Source organism: Mustela lutreola, chromosome 8 (assembly GCF_030435805.1).
Source record: "Mustela lutreola isolate mMusLut2 chromosome 8, mMusLut2.pri, whole genome shotgun sequence".
Taxonomy (NCBI): domain Eukaryota; kingdom Metazoa; phylum Chordata; class Mammalia; order Carnivora; family Mustelidae; genus Mustela; species Mustela lutreola.
Window position 1 is genome coordinate 2,529,552 of NC_081297.1, and position 13,379 is coordinate 2,542,930.

The 13,379-nt window shown below is 59.9% G+C and overlaps 1 protein-coding gene across 1 annotated transcript in view; it reads right to left on the reverse strand.

Moving 5' to 3' along the window:
• Positions 1-13,379, reverse strand: part of ADARB2 (adenosine deaminase RNA specific B2 (inactive)) — a 352,604-nt gene that overhangs the window by 281,308 nt on the left and 57,917 nt on the right. The window lies entirely within an intron of this gene.

Sequence of the window (13,379 nt, forward strand, 5' to 3'; positions counted from 1 at the left end):
CCGCGAGTTTGGGAGGAGAAACCCGCACACCCACCGCCATTAGCAGCTGCGATGCCCGTGGTCACGAGAGCGTCCCTTATCACAGCTTCGTGCTCCTTCTGAGGCACAATTAGAAAAGATACATACTGTAGGGACCCTTGCCGGGATAAACGAACAGCTCGAGGTTTTTTCATTCCCATGCCTTTTTTTCCCCAAAACATTGTAAAGAAAGAAGGTTTCAGAGGTCTCCGTAGAATCTTCGCAGGAAGGGTAGCGGGCAGGCACGCCTTCCCTTTGGTGGTGGCTCCCGGACTGGTGGCCGGCCCCGTGTGAAAACAGAGCAAGACGTTCCATTTTATTTAGCGAGGGCATGTCAGAGCTGGAGGTCCTGATTTATGATCCTGAAATACCATTAAGCTGATGCAGGAAATTCTAAGTGCACATGTACACGTCTTCTTTGAGAGGGATAATTTAGGGAAACCCAACAACATTGGGGGCTTAAAGACATACGGCCTGGTTAGCAGAAAGCTTAGAAACAAACACTTTCCACAGTTTTAAAAAGCGTCTCTTTCTTCCCTCCCTCTCTTTCTCGCTTTCCTTCCTTCTTCCTTTCTTTCTTAGAAAATATGACATTTGCCGGCCTCTGGAGCTCACGCCGGCGATCAGGTTCTCGCCGTCCCTGCTCCGCACCCTCCTCTTTGCTCCGCGAACTAATCCCTCTTCCGCAGCCGCATCCTCTTCAAAGGAGCATTCATCTCTAACCCTTTCTCACAAAACCAGGCACAAAGCGTCTTTCTTCAGCTGGGAGCTCCCGGCGCAGGGTGGGGAGCGTCTGGTGCTGCGTTCCCGTGTTCCCTCCCGCAACCCCGGGCCCCTCTGCACAAACGGAAGCCGTCGGACACACTAGGGACACGCTAGCTGGGAACCGGGCAACAGTGTGTTTTAAAAAAATACTTGTTCCTAGGAAATATTTGTTCGGCTTTTTCTCATGCTACTTCCCTCATTTTTGCAAAATACACACAATTCACTTAGAATCATGGTGCATTCCCTTCCCTGATCTATGAACTTAGAAAGTCTGAGTGTGCCCCGGACGGGGTCTGTACCAATCTGCAGTCTGGGGACTGTGGCCCTCCCAGGACCGTGGGACCGTGGAGTCACCAGCCACGCGCGACGCTAGGGGAGCCGCCGTCCTATTTCGCGTGCACGTACAAAAGACAAACCTGTGGTTATAATGACTCGCGAGGTCTGATGATAGTGAGGCCAACATCTCGGAAGCCAAGGGCTTTTTGATACGCCATCTGGGTTGGATCTTCTAGCCCCGGGCTGTGAAGTCAGCACGGCTACCTCATGGAGGACACACCACGGTCTAGTTCCCAGAGGAAACTCACGCGTGGGACACTTCCATGGTGCATGCCATGTCCCACAGCTTGGGACCTCTTCACCGTGGGCTGGGGCGGCGCTTCCAGCTGACCGTGCCGCAGTACGTTACAGGATGCCCTCACGGGTGGTCCGTAGAGCATCTCCAGAAGGCAGATGCTTGGACGAAGCTCGGAGAGCACCAGAGACACAGCCACCACGTCGTGGACCCAGCCCTCAGGTCCAAACTGAGTCACAGTGACTCGAACCTTCCCCTTCATACTTGGTCAGATCAGCGTAATTTCCTCGAATGGAACAACGTTCAGAAAAAGGAGACTTTTTCTTAAGGCCTTTGAAATGTCCCCAGTGAGCACTTGGTTTGAGACCCTATCACAGATCGGTGCCCACAGATTTTTCGAGGCCCTCCAGAACTCTGAGTGTGCCTGGGGCATTCTGCGGACAGGGAATGGCCTGTTCTGTCCTCTCCCGCACATGCCCTGGCCGGCACATGCCTCTGTCCTGACCACAAGGACCTCCCCCTCCTCCTGTCCCTGTTGCTTCCTGGCAGCTGACAGGTGCCCCGTCGGGCGTTAACACGTATCTCTACAGCTTGTGGGGGTTTTACAGGAGATGTGCACCGTTGAAGGAATTCTGATTTGTGGATGACTTCACAGGAAATAATCCTGTGACCTGGTTCGGACTGCCAGATGCAGTGGAGAGCTCGTCCGCGTTTGGGGGGATGAGAGCCCTGGAGCCCGGAGACCGAGTTTCCCTCTCCTGGCTTCTCCACCTTCCAGCTCATGCACCACAGATCTGCTTGCTTTCTGTTGTGCCATCATGAAAATGTGTCCCGACACAGCAGCGTGGTCTCTGAGGTCCCACCGCAGTTCTCAGCTCTGCCACCTGCACAGAAGGTGCCTGGAATGGCCGGTGACATGTTCAGAGAGCACGTGGCCTCCGACGCCCCACTGACGTCCTGGGTGCCCTGCTGGTGCGCTCGGGGTCCGCTGGGTGGGCATGGCATCCAGGCTGACCTGCCCATGGCGGGGCTGGGGTGCTCGAGAAGTGTGGTCCTGCCGTCTCTGATTACGGACACAGCTGCAGAGTCTCTCTGTAGGACTGAGCCTATCTGATGGGGTGGACAGTTAGGGCAGCATCTACTCGCTCCTTTGGGCAAAGGGTGTGCCTACGGATTCTGTGAGAGCTGCTTTGGGATGGTCCATACTCAGCTCTGTCCCACATCCTCTGCGGGGCGCCCGGGGGAACGCACAGCTTGGTAGGCAGGGGTTCGTAGAGAGATCTACATACTCGGGGAGGATGAGAGCTGAGAACGGTCTGCAGAAGCCCCTGGCCTGGCCTGTCCACTTACATGGGAGGAGAGTGCTGGCCGTGCGCGGGGACCTGCTTTTCCTCAAGTCAGCACCTTATTCACCTTATCCACTTCTACAGAGTGCTTGACACGCCGAGTACTTTAGAGCTTGCGATGAATGAAAAGACACAGAAGGGAGAAGAATAAGGAAGCGGCCTCGTAAATACCACCGGTGAGCAGACCTGAGACACATCTGCGAAACTACAATGACCTAATGACGCGAGTTTTCCCCACATTCCTCCATCGTGGACTTCCTGGAGCCCCGCACAGACGCGTCACCAACGGGTCCACCTGTGCGCACAGCTCCTGCTCTTGGCCCCGCAGTGTCCCTTCCTTCCTAAATTCCACGGGGCACGCACGCCCCACGATGGTCAGCAAGGACCCTTCACGACCGGGGACTGCGCTCCTGCCCTTGTACTGCAGCCGGTCCGGGGGCACAGGGGCGGGACATCGGCTCCACAGCGGGGCGAATGCGACGTACTTGAAAAAGACACACGCTCGCAGGGTTCATCGTCACCATGGGAGGGGCTCCCCACGTGGGAAGGCTGCCAGCCAATGCCGACGGGGACAGCCACTTAAATCCCGCGTGTGTGTGTGGCGGAGGCAGCCCTCCACTGCATCAGGACGGCTGACGGGACCACCTCAGCCCGACCTTCAAGAAGCCCTCCCTCCCCTGGACGAGACCGTCTCAAGGATGCTGGCGAGTGGCTGTTTGTCCTTGGGGCCAAGGTGAACCGCACAGGAAGCAGGGCTCAGCGCTATGGGGTGTCAGGGTGCTAGCGTTCGGGCAGCGGCCGTGGGCGACAGATGCCTCTGTGCCGGCGTTGGGACGGCCCCTCCAGATGGGTCATATTAACGATCAGCCAATGAGCGAGTCTGATGGCTCCATTAGCAACCCCCCCCCCCCCGCCCCAGCGCTCACACCAAAAGCCCAGGAGGAGGATCTTGGCAGGAGGAGGCGTCTACACAGCCAGGCACTTGAGTCTGAAGAGGAAGTGGGTGCTCAAGGTGTCTACACAGCCTGATGTGTAGGCACAGAGACTAGACGGGGCTCGTGGGGGCTGGGTGGGGAGCTGGGAAGCTGGTGCCGGGGCACAGACCTCCAGCTGTCCCAGCAGGAGGTTCGGGACCCCCGTCCAGCACGCCGACGCTGGGGGACAGTGCCGGGCTGCGTGCTCGGACATTGCTGCGAGTAGCTTGTGTGCCAAGCGTTCTTACAGGAAAGCCACCTCTACCCTCCAAGGGGCTGCCAGGGACTCCGGGCGCCGATGGGCATGTCCGTGGCCTGGGCGGCGGTGGTTTCACGGTGTGAACGTGTCTCCAGACTCACCGAGTTGCGTTAAAGACACGCAACTTTTTTACATGTCAGTTAGACCTCAGTTAAGTGGTAAAAAATTAAAATAAAAAATAAATATGGAGAAATATGAGTGCCATGACATGTGCTGTTTCTTCCGTAGGCCGTAGCCGCCAGATGCCCTGGCTGACCCTGGGGACGGGGTTCCCTCCTGGACGGGGACCCCAGCGCACAGGGTTGGAAGGACAGAGCCCGCCCGCTGTGGGAGACGGGGACTCCTCCGTCTCGTCCTTCTGTCTCAAACGCTTATCGTTTAAATGTTATCTTAGAAAACGATCAGTTGGAAATGTCAGTTCTTGAGAAACAGTCAAGAAAAATAAAGATAAAAAGCCGAGGTAAGGGACAGGCAGTAAGTCAACGGTGACGCAGCGGAATCAGGACTGGAGTGGGAGCAGGCTGTCCACCATCAGGCTGGGGGGCGGCGTGGCTCCTCCCGTAGCCCCAGCTCACTGGACCCTGGGTTTTTCTGTGTTTTTCTGGATATGCAGAATTCCGGCTGGTGCCGGCATCTGTGATGCTCTAGGAACGCACGAGATACGCAGGGGAAACTGCTCTGTCCTCTGCCCGCTGTCCCGGAAAAGGGTGCACCTCCCCCACCCCTGCTCTGTCCCCAGACCCGAGGGCACGGCCACTCATGGTGATGGCGCAGGCCGCCCACGGCGCTCACCTCACAGAGCGGCTGAGCACCTACTGTATACGTGGCCTGCAGGGAGAGGGCCGTGAGCAGAAGGGACAGACCTCCGTCCGCTGTGACACTCAGGCTGACCCTGGGGCCATGCAGAGCTGTTCACGCCGCTCTGTACCCCGGGCCGGGCTTCCTATTCTGCATCTCTTTCCTTCCTGCTGACGGGGGGATCCGTGGGTCATAAATACCTAGTTTTGTCCACGGTGTTCCTACCTAACAGAGGGACCCTTCGTGCGGAAGGAGTAACGGTCACTGCTCCCACGTGGTCGCTCACTCTTCTCCTCCTGCCCTCGGGGGCGGCGCATTTCCCATCCCGCCTGCCCACCTGCAGGGCGGCGTCCGCAGCCGGCTCGCCCGGCTCCGGCCAGCACGGCCAGCACGGCCAGCGCGGCCAGCACGGCCAGCGCGGCCAGCACGGCCAGCACGAGCGGCCTATGGCCTGTTTTTGGTCATGACCGGCTGTGTTGACCGGAGCACCTGCCTTCTTCCCCTCCACACTCAGTCCTGGATTAGACAGACAACGTCACCACCAGTCACTCCGCCCCGGTGACCCGTCACTGCGGACTCGTGGGCACCGCAGAACTTCTTTGCCTGCCTCAAGACCCACGTCTTCCGGGAAATGTTCCCCCGCCCTTGGTTGAGGGGGTCCCCTCCTCTTTGACGGGACGTGACAGTCCTTGTCTCCGTCACCCGGTCGTGGGGCTCGCCAGCCTCCTCTGGCCTTCCGCCAGCAGCCGCGTCTGGGGGCTGAGCCATGAGGAGAAGCAGGCCAGGTGGGGGGACTCGGTGGGCACCAGCCTGGGCCCAGGGACGGACAGGGGAAGGGGCGAGGCGGCTGGTGCCTGCGGGGCCCTGGCCGGGACAGGGGCCTGGGGTGGAGGCCGCTGTGGGGCTCTGCCAGGAGGGCCTGGCCATGACGCTAGACTCATCTCGGCCACCGGGGTGAGACAGACGTCCCCCGCGTGTCCGGGCGAGCTGGCGGTGGGTTTGTGGGCTCCGTGCACCCTGTGCACCCGGTTTTGTCTTCAGCAAAATGCCATTGAGTTTCTGTGAATTTAAAGCCAGGCCAGTGCCACGCGCCTAACAGCCTCAGGACGTCCTGATAGAGGGAGCTGACGACAAAGAACTGATGTTCTTTTCCTATAAAACCCGAGTGGGATGGTCTTTAACATGCTTCCTGGTCAACAAGAACCGTGTTTCGTGCCCTGTTCGTGCTCAAGGACGGCAGAGCAGGAAGCCAGCTGGCCCCTGGAGAGGAGGGCGAGGCGACCCCACAGTAGCTGTGTGGCCCTGAGTCAGTCTGCCGGCCCCCCGCTTGCTGACTGCCCTCGACCGTGTCTCCTGCCCACATGCGTCCTCCCTGCCTGGCGGTCCCCACGGCCCCGCTCGGGCGCCTGGGCCACAGCAGGGCAGCTGAGGGAGGCGCCGGAATTCATGGGTGGAAGTAGTCATGGTACCGTCCTGGTGACACTAACCGGGTCCCTGGGACCCGTGTCACGCACCTCTGTCACACACCTCCACCGGCAGGGCTGATCCTGGCATGGCCAGCACAAAGAGGAAACCGAGACCCTGCTCTCCTGCTCAGGGGGGCTTAGATGCCCACAGCCCTGCCCATTTGCACGGTGGTCTAAATCTTCTCTCCCTCTTTCCTGCGGGAGCCCCTGGATATCCTGTCTTCCGACCCCAGGCTCCCCAGGAACCTCCCCGATTCTCCCCTCGGAAACCCTTGCTGGGAAAGCCCTGGCTGGTGTCTGCCTCTGAGAACCCAGCAGACGCTACCCCTCGGCTCCACGGTGCCAGACTCCCCCTCGGGACACCCTGACCCTCCCACAGCTTCACCCAAGCCTTGGTTCCCTCCCCCCACCTTCTCTCCGTGCCCCACACTCCACCCCTCTGAAAGCTGAGCGGGCCCAGCTTCCGCCTCTGCCCAGAACCCCCCAGGTCACCCCACACACCCAGCCCCTGACCCCAGTGCAGCCCTCTGTCGTCAGGGCACCCCACCCGCCCAGCCCCGCATACCGCTGCAGCTGCACCCCTGCCCCAGGTCCAAGCTCTCACACGACCCTTCTGAAATCCAAGGCCCTGGAAGGGCTCCCGCGTCGGTTAGAATAGCATCCCCGGGCCTCACAGCGTCCTGCAGGGCCCCGTGTGGACGGTCTACCCGCCGCCCCGTCCTCTCCGCACACCGGCTGACATGCGCTGGCCCCCCTCCCCACCTCCTTCCCGTGCTCCCCTTCGCCCAAGGTCGCCTGCCCCCGGTCCTTGCCGGGACCGCGTCATTCCGCCGCATTACCTGCCACACTTCAGCCTTCCGCCCTTGGGTCCCCTGCCGCGCGGTCGAGCCCTCCCCGGCTCCCCCTCGCAGAGCCCCCACGTACACAGTCTTGCTCACTGCTGGCTTCTGCCCACACCCTCTGGACAGGAGTCCCACGAGCGCGAGGTCTCTGCTGTCACCCCGCATGTGTCCCGACGGTGTTTGCTCCCGACACCAGCCCGTGCTCAGGGATGAAGCCCTGTCTTCGTGGTCACAGCAGGGACCCTGCCAACGGGACATTCTTGGGGCCGGAGCAAGCCAAGCCTGTGGGTCAGAGACCCACACCTCCCTTCTTCCCGAGGCTACAGATCCCCTCTCTGGGGCAGGTGGGGTCCAGATCCCCGGCTCTCAGGCGACTCTGCCTGTCCACCGAGGCACCCCCTGGGACCCCCGGCATTGTGCCTCGCGCGCCCACAGTTTCTCGGTCCAGCCGGTTACTGTGTGATGCTCCCCGAGGTCGGGGCCGAGGTGATGGGGGCACTGCCGGGGTCCAAAGGGGTTTGTCTTGACGCTGAGGGCCGAGGTGCCGGGGACGGGTGGGCGGCTGCTTTCCTCTTGGGTCTTCTCTAGGGGTGTCCTTGGGGAGCTTGGGGGCTGTAGGCCGAGCTGCTCAACTTGTGACCCCCCACCAAGACCTGAGAGAGAGAGTGAGCGCTGGGACTGGAGGCTTGCCTGAGGCGAACCTCAGTGCCCCCGAAAGCAGATGCCCTCTGGGAACCCCGAGGCCCGAAGGGGCCTTGGCACCTTCATTCAGCACCTGGACCGAGGGCAGCGCGGGAGGGTCGGAGCCGCCCTCAGAGCTGGCCGGTGGCTGTCTCTAGCCTCGCCGGGCCTATCAGAACGGAGCACTTGATCGGTAAGCGGAGAACGGGGCCCTGACCACCTCCTGCTCTCCAGCAGCTCTGCCCTACGTCAGGACGCATTCTCATGGACTCTAGAGAGTTCCTGCAAAACTGCGTTAGGAGACAAGGGGTTCCGTGGAAGACAAGTGAAGGCTGGTGGCTATGTCCCCGGCACCAGTGGGCAGGCTGTCCCGGGAGCCCACGGCCGGGTCTGCCTGACGGCCGGCACCGGGACGCGCTCGGCGCTGCCCACTTTCTGATTTGTCTCTCTGTTCCTAAGCGGCCTCAGGAGCGTCAAGGCACCGGGTGTGGGGAGGGAAGCGATCCACTTTCCACGTTCACATCACAGACGAGCTGGAGAACTAGCGGGTTCCTGTAACGCTCGCTGTGAGAGAAGCAGTGGGAGGGGCGAAGCTCGCGTGCACCACGGGATCTCACGGGCCCCATCATCTCCGTCAGATGATGCGTCGCTTTAATTTTCCAGGGAACTGAAACGAAGCCATTTAAGAGTAAGTTCTATATGAAGTTTTGAGCATTTTGTTAATATATTTCTGGAACGTTTTACTTTCTTCCTTGACTTTTTAAAGAGAATGACGTAACCTTTCCAAGGCACGTGATCGCCCGTATGCGCATCAATTAATATCCTGGAAAATAATTCAGAATAATTTCCTGCGGGTTAGTAGAGTGTTCCAAACAATTTATGCTTATCGGAGGGTCCCAGACGTCCTCAGACCCTGGGATTCTCAGACCCTCCTGTGCCCATCGCCTGTCCCCCGTCGTGGATCCTGAGAGACACAGAGACAGAGGGGTGCTGGCCCTCAGCCACCCGAAGTCTATGCTTCCCGATGCCGGAAAGCACACGGCTCTGAGAACCCATCTCCTCGATCGCACACAAGGTCTCGGGTCCTTCTGGGTCCTTCGCATTTGCAAGGGGGCCGGAGCCCTGTGCCGCACAAGCGTGGACTTTGACCCCGTCCTAGCACATGCTTTCCTCGTGTGAATGTGCTCACTGGTATCAAATTAATTACAATGATTATGACTTACACTATTGAAGTAAGGTGCTTGTCATGGGGGAGCATTTTAAATTATTCTCAAGGGGGGCGTTTCCTGGGGGCCCAACGGGCGCTGGGATGGCCGCCCGGCCTGGGAGAGGTGATCTTGGGGGCCGGGTAAGGCGGGGCTGGGACCCGGAATCTAGGAACTCCTTCCCGAAGCAGTGCGGTCCGGGACTTCTCGCTTTGTCCTGGTTTTGGGCAAAGGGGCCCGTGGAGCGGGGGGGGGGGGGGGGGGGCTGCCTGCGGCCATGACGCCGTCTCCCCCATGGTGGGTGAGGGCACCCCACACTGTGCCGACCGGCGCCCTGCTCGGAGGAGGTCTGCCGCCTCTGCATGTCTAGGCGGCCCATTTCTTCAGATCGAGACGCCCAAGCAAGTATGAAAGCAGGGAGATGTTACTAACCAGCGCTCAGCGGCGTCTCAGCTTCCATAAGCCGCTGCCGGGCCTGCTGCCGATTCTAACTAACGGCGTCCGCCCTGCGAGGAGGTGCGGTTCGCCCTGGGAAAGGAGAGCCAGGACCAGCTCTCGGAATCTGAGAACTCCGTGCGCTTTCATGTTAAAGATTCCTTTCCTCTTTTTAAAACCACAATAAAGGTAACAGTCTCTTCAGCACACGGGGAAGTTTCAATCCTGTCTTCTCTCCTCCTCATTGGCCGCTGGCAGAGTGTGGAGATGGAGCACCGGGCCTGTCGCCCACAGACCTCAGCCTCCGGGACAGACCACATCGCCGAGTGATCCAGCCCAAGGTGACCCGTCCTCAGCTGGAAGCAGTTACCAAGAAACACGTCTCAGAAGACTTCCGAGGAGTTAGGTACGGCCTTTCCTGCGTGCGGGGCTCAGCTTCCGAACTGCAGATCCAGAAACCCAGAATCAAGAGACCGGCCTTGTTTGGAGGACGTGGCTGGGAACCCAGGGACACCACCTGTGTGTGTGTGTGTGTGTGTGTGTGTGTGTGTGTGTGTCTCCCTCTCTCTCTCTGTCTCTCTCCCTTTCGCGCTCGCTCTCCTTCTCCGTCATTCTCCGTGTCTCTCTCTCTCTCTCTGTCTCTGTCTGGCTCTGCGGGCTCCCCGCAGCACAGCCTGGGGACACGGGTCTTGGAGCCGCTGGGTCCCAGGCCGCGCAGCGCTGTTCGGGACACAGCCACAAAGCTGCCCGAGGCCTGCCAGACCCGAGTCTCCCTCCACGCGGGCAAGGGCATGGCTACCGCCGGGCCCTCCAGCTCCGTCTCGTGCACGGCTCCGGGCTCGACGCGCACTGTCCGTGCCGTTATCTTGTGAAATCTCGCAAATTCCCACTCCCCTGTCGGAGCTGCCACGGCGCCAGCCAAGTGAGGAGAAAAGGTTCTTCGGAGATTGATTTTGTTCCAGACACCATGGTTCTGTTCAATTGAATTCACTCAAGTTGTGGTTAACATAAACACCACAGAGAGTGGGACATGTCAAATTAGCAGCTTTGCAAATCTCCTGTTAATTGTCAGCCTAATTAAAAAATTGCTAATTATAATGTTTATAACTTCAAATAACTGCTCAGCTATAAAGTACGGCCTGTCAGGTGTAAACAGGGGGCTGGAGGGAAAAAAATCAATCGACATCTGTTAATTTATCAGCGGCAGCACACCAAATTGGAAAATGGATAGCCTCTTGCACCGCAAATCCGCGTTGCGATAAAAAGACCGATTCATTCAGCACCTGCTTTAATACATGATAATGGCCGTCTTTACTAGCTGCCCCAGGGCGTCTCTGCTTATCAAATTCCCATCCTGTCTGGGACACTACGAAAGCCAAGCGCCGGCCCACGAGAGCTCTCCAGGAGACGCAGCCGTTGACCAAGCGCTCGCCCGCTTCTCCAGAGCGCAGACCCTGCGACTCGACTCGGGAACGTTGTTTCCCATTCGGTGCTGCGCAAAGTTAGAAACGAAAACCTAAAACACACAGAGACACGCGCATTCAGATGCCCAACGTGGGGAGAATCTGTCTCCCTGAAAAAATTCTGGAGCGCTGGGGCCCGTCGCTCGCTCCCTTTGGTCTGGATTCCTGGAGGGTCACTAGCTGCAGGACGTGGGGACCGGGCAGGTGCTAGTGGCAGGCTCTGAGTCCAGCATTCCCACCGTCCGGCCTTTTGTCCACGTGCCCGCTCCGCAGGCGGGCTCGCGGCTCTGCCCGTGCCGGGGCACATCACCACGCTCTGCTCCTGACCCATCTGGGCACGGGGGGATCCCCGGGGTGGGGGCCTCCTGTCTTCACTGCCCTCTTCCCTATGCAGTGTCCCAAACTGCAGAGGAAGGACGCAGAGACCCCCATGGTCACACACACCTGCTCTTGTCCCTCCCAGGATGCAGGCAAAGCCCTGTCTGAGCTTCCTGGAGCCAAACCCTGGGTAAATGCTCACAGACACTGCTCTGAGCGCTGGGGCGCTGTCCACCCTTCACTCACCGGACACTTGCTGAAAGCTTTATTTTATGCAGGGAATGATTAGCACAGGTGAGACAAAGATCACTAGTGATGTTCTGTCCTCAGTCCATGCATGGGTTAAACCTGAAAGGAGGTGCCCCTGGGTCAGCCTCCCCAGATGGACAGCAAAGACCGAGTGGAAGGGGCTTCCTGGAGCCCACGTGGTTGGCTAACAGAGGGTCTGCACAGGGCTCCGGACCTGGGTCTGGGGGGTCTCATGATCACTTTCTTCTGTGTTTCCCAGACCCAACCTTTGGGTCTCACTCCTAGATAAGCAGGTGCAGGGAGAGGCAGGAGGTCAAGGGGAGGGCTCTCTTGCTTTCTGGGGTCTGCACTTCAGGTTTAAATCTGGGGACTCAGTCGATGGGTGGCCACTTCTTTCTTGGGGCCTGGCCTCCGAGGACAGGCTGGCGGATGCAGCCCCGCATGGCGGGGGTCTGGGCATCTGGGCAGAGGGAGCCTCCCTCGCAGGGAGCGGTTTCCGGAGTCAACACCTGCCAGCCCTAGTGCGCCCACCGTCGCTCCTCCCAACGTCTGCTGGACAACACGAGCATTTACTCCCATTTACCGACGAGACACTGGAGGTGATCATGTTCCCAAACGTGCCCTCAATCTACGTGGAAAGGCAGGGAGACACGGCGTGGACGTCGGTCTTCTCCCGACTTCCACCGAACCACAAGGCTCCCGGGAGGAGAGGGCTCGGAGCACGGGGAGGGACCGCAGTGGGGTCACACGGACGCCCTAGCAAGTAAACCCAAGTCTCAGCCGTTTGTTCCCAATCACGTGTGCGGAGCCGAAGGGACGCCCCAAGCCGCCCATACCTGGGACCCCGGAACCTGCACGTGTCACTGTGTGTGGCCAGAGGGGCTTTGCAGCTGTGACTAAGGCTACAGACTCGAAAAGCGGAGCCACGTGGGTCACCTCGTGGGCCTGACCTATCTCCCTGAGGAGCGAAGCCGAGAGGAGTCTGTGAGAGTCCGGGGAGTCCGCCCAGGGCCACTGCAGGGGCCGCAGGGGTGGCGGGAGGAATTCCTTCCCCGGCCTCCAGGACCGAACACTGGCCCTTCAGCCCTGCAGCCAACTCAGCCGGCAACAGGAATGTGCTGGGCTGGGGACGAGCCCCCCGTCGGCCCAGCCACGCCCGGACTTCCAACCCTCGGGCTGCGAGGCGTAAGTATTTGGTCGAGAAGGAAGAGACACCTGGTCCAAAGGGACACTGTCGGTTCGCGCCTCCCCCCGAGGAGCAGCCTCGTGGCCACACTAGGGTGCCCAGGGCTGGGAGCGACGAGACGGAATCTGTGTGCACACCCTGGTATTGACTGGATTCATGCTCCGGCTGCTGCTGTCTGCTGCCGTCCAGGTCTAACGGGTTTGACCAAAGCACACCTGCTACGTGAGTGGCATCCACAGTATTTTCCCTAAATGCGTCCTGCGCCCCCCGTCGCCCGCCCCCCGCAGCCCGTGGGCCGTTCACCACCTCCGTGCTTGTGCTTTTCTAGAACGACACGCAGCTAGGATCCTAGTGTGTGGACCTCTGAGGTGGCCTCGCCCGCTGACGGACGCATTTATGTTCCCTGCAGGCCTCTTCACAGCCCAACGGCTCGTTTCTGCTCAGCGGGGATCACGGGCCACGTCTGCACAGACCTCAGTTCACCCGTCCCCTGCTGAAGGGCATCTTGGTGGCCTCCAAGTCTGGCAATTGTGAACCAAGGGGCTGGAAGCCTCTGTGTGCAGTTTCTGTGCGGACCTGTGCGTGGCGAGTACAAAGGACCGTGACTACCGGCTCGTGGGGCTTGCAGGCGCTGAGCCCTGTGAGAGACCCCTGGGCCATCCTCCAGCGCCGCTGGATCCCCCACCCGCCCCCCACCGTAATGCCCGCTCGGTGCCTCAGAGTCCTGCAAAAGTTGATGTCAGGCTTCCTTAGGAGGAGGCCGGGCTCAGATGACAGCATCTCACTAGTGACGTCTGCCGGCT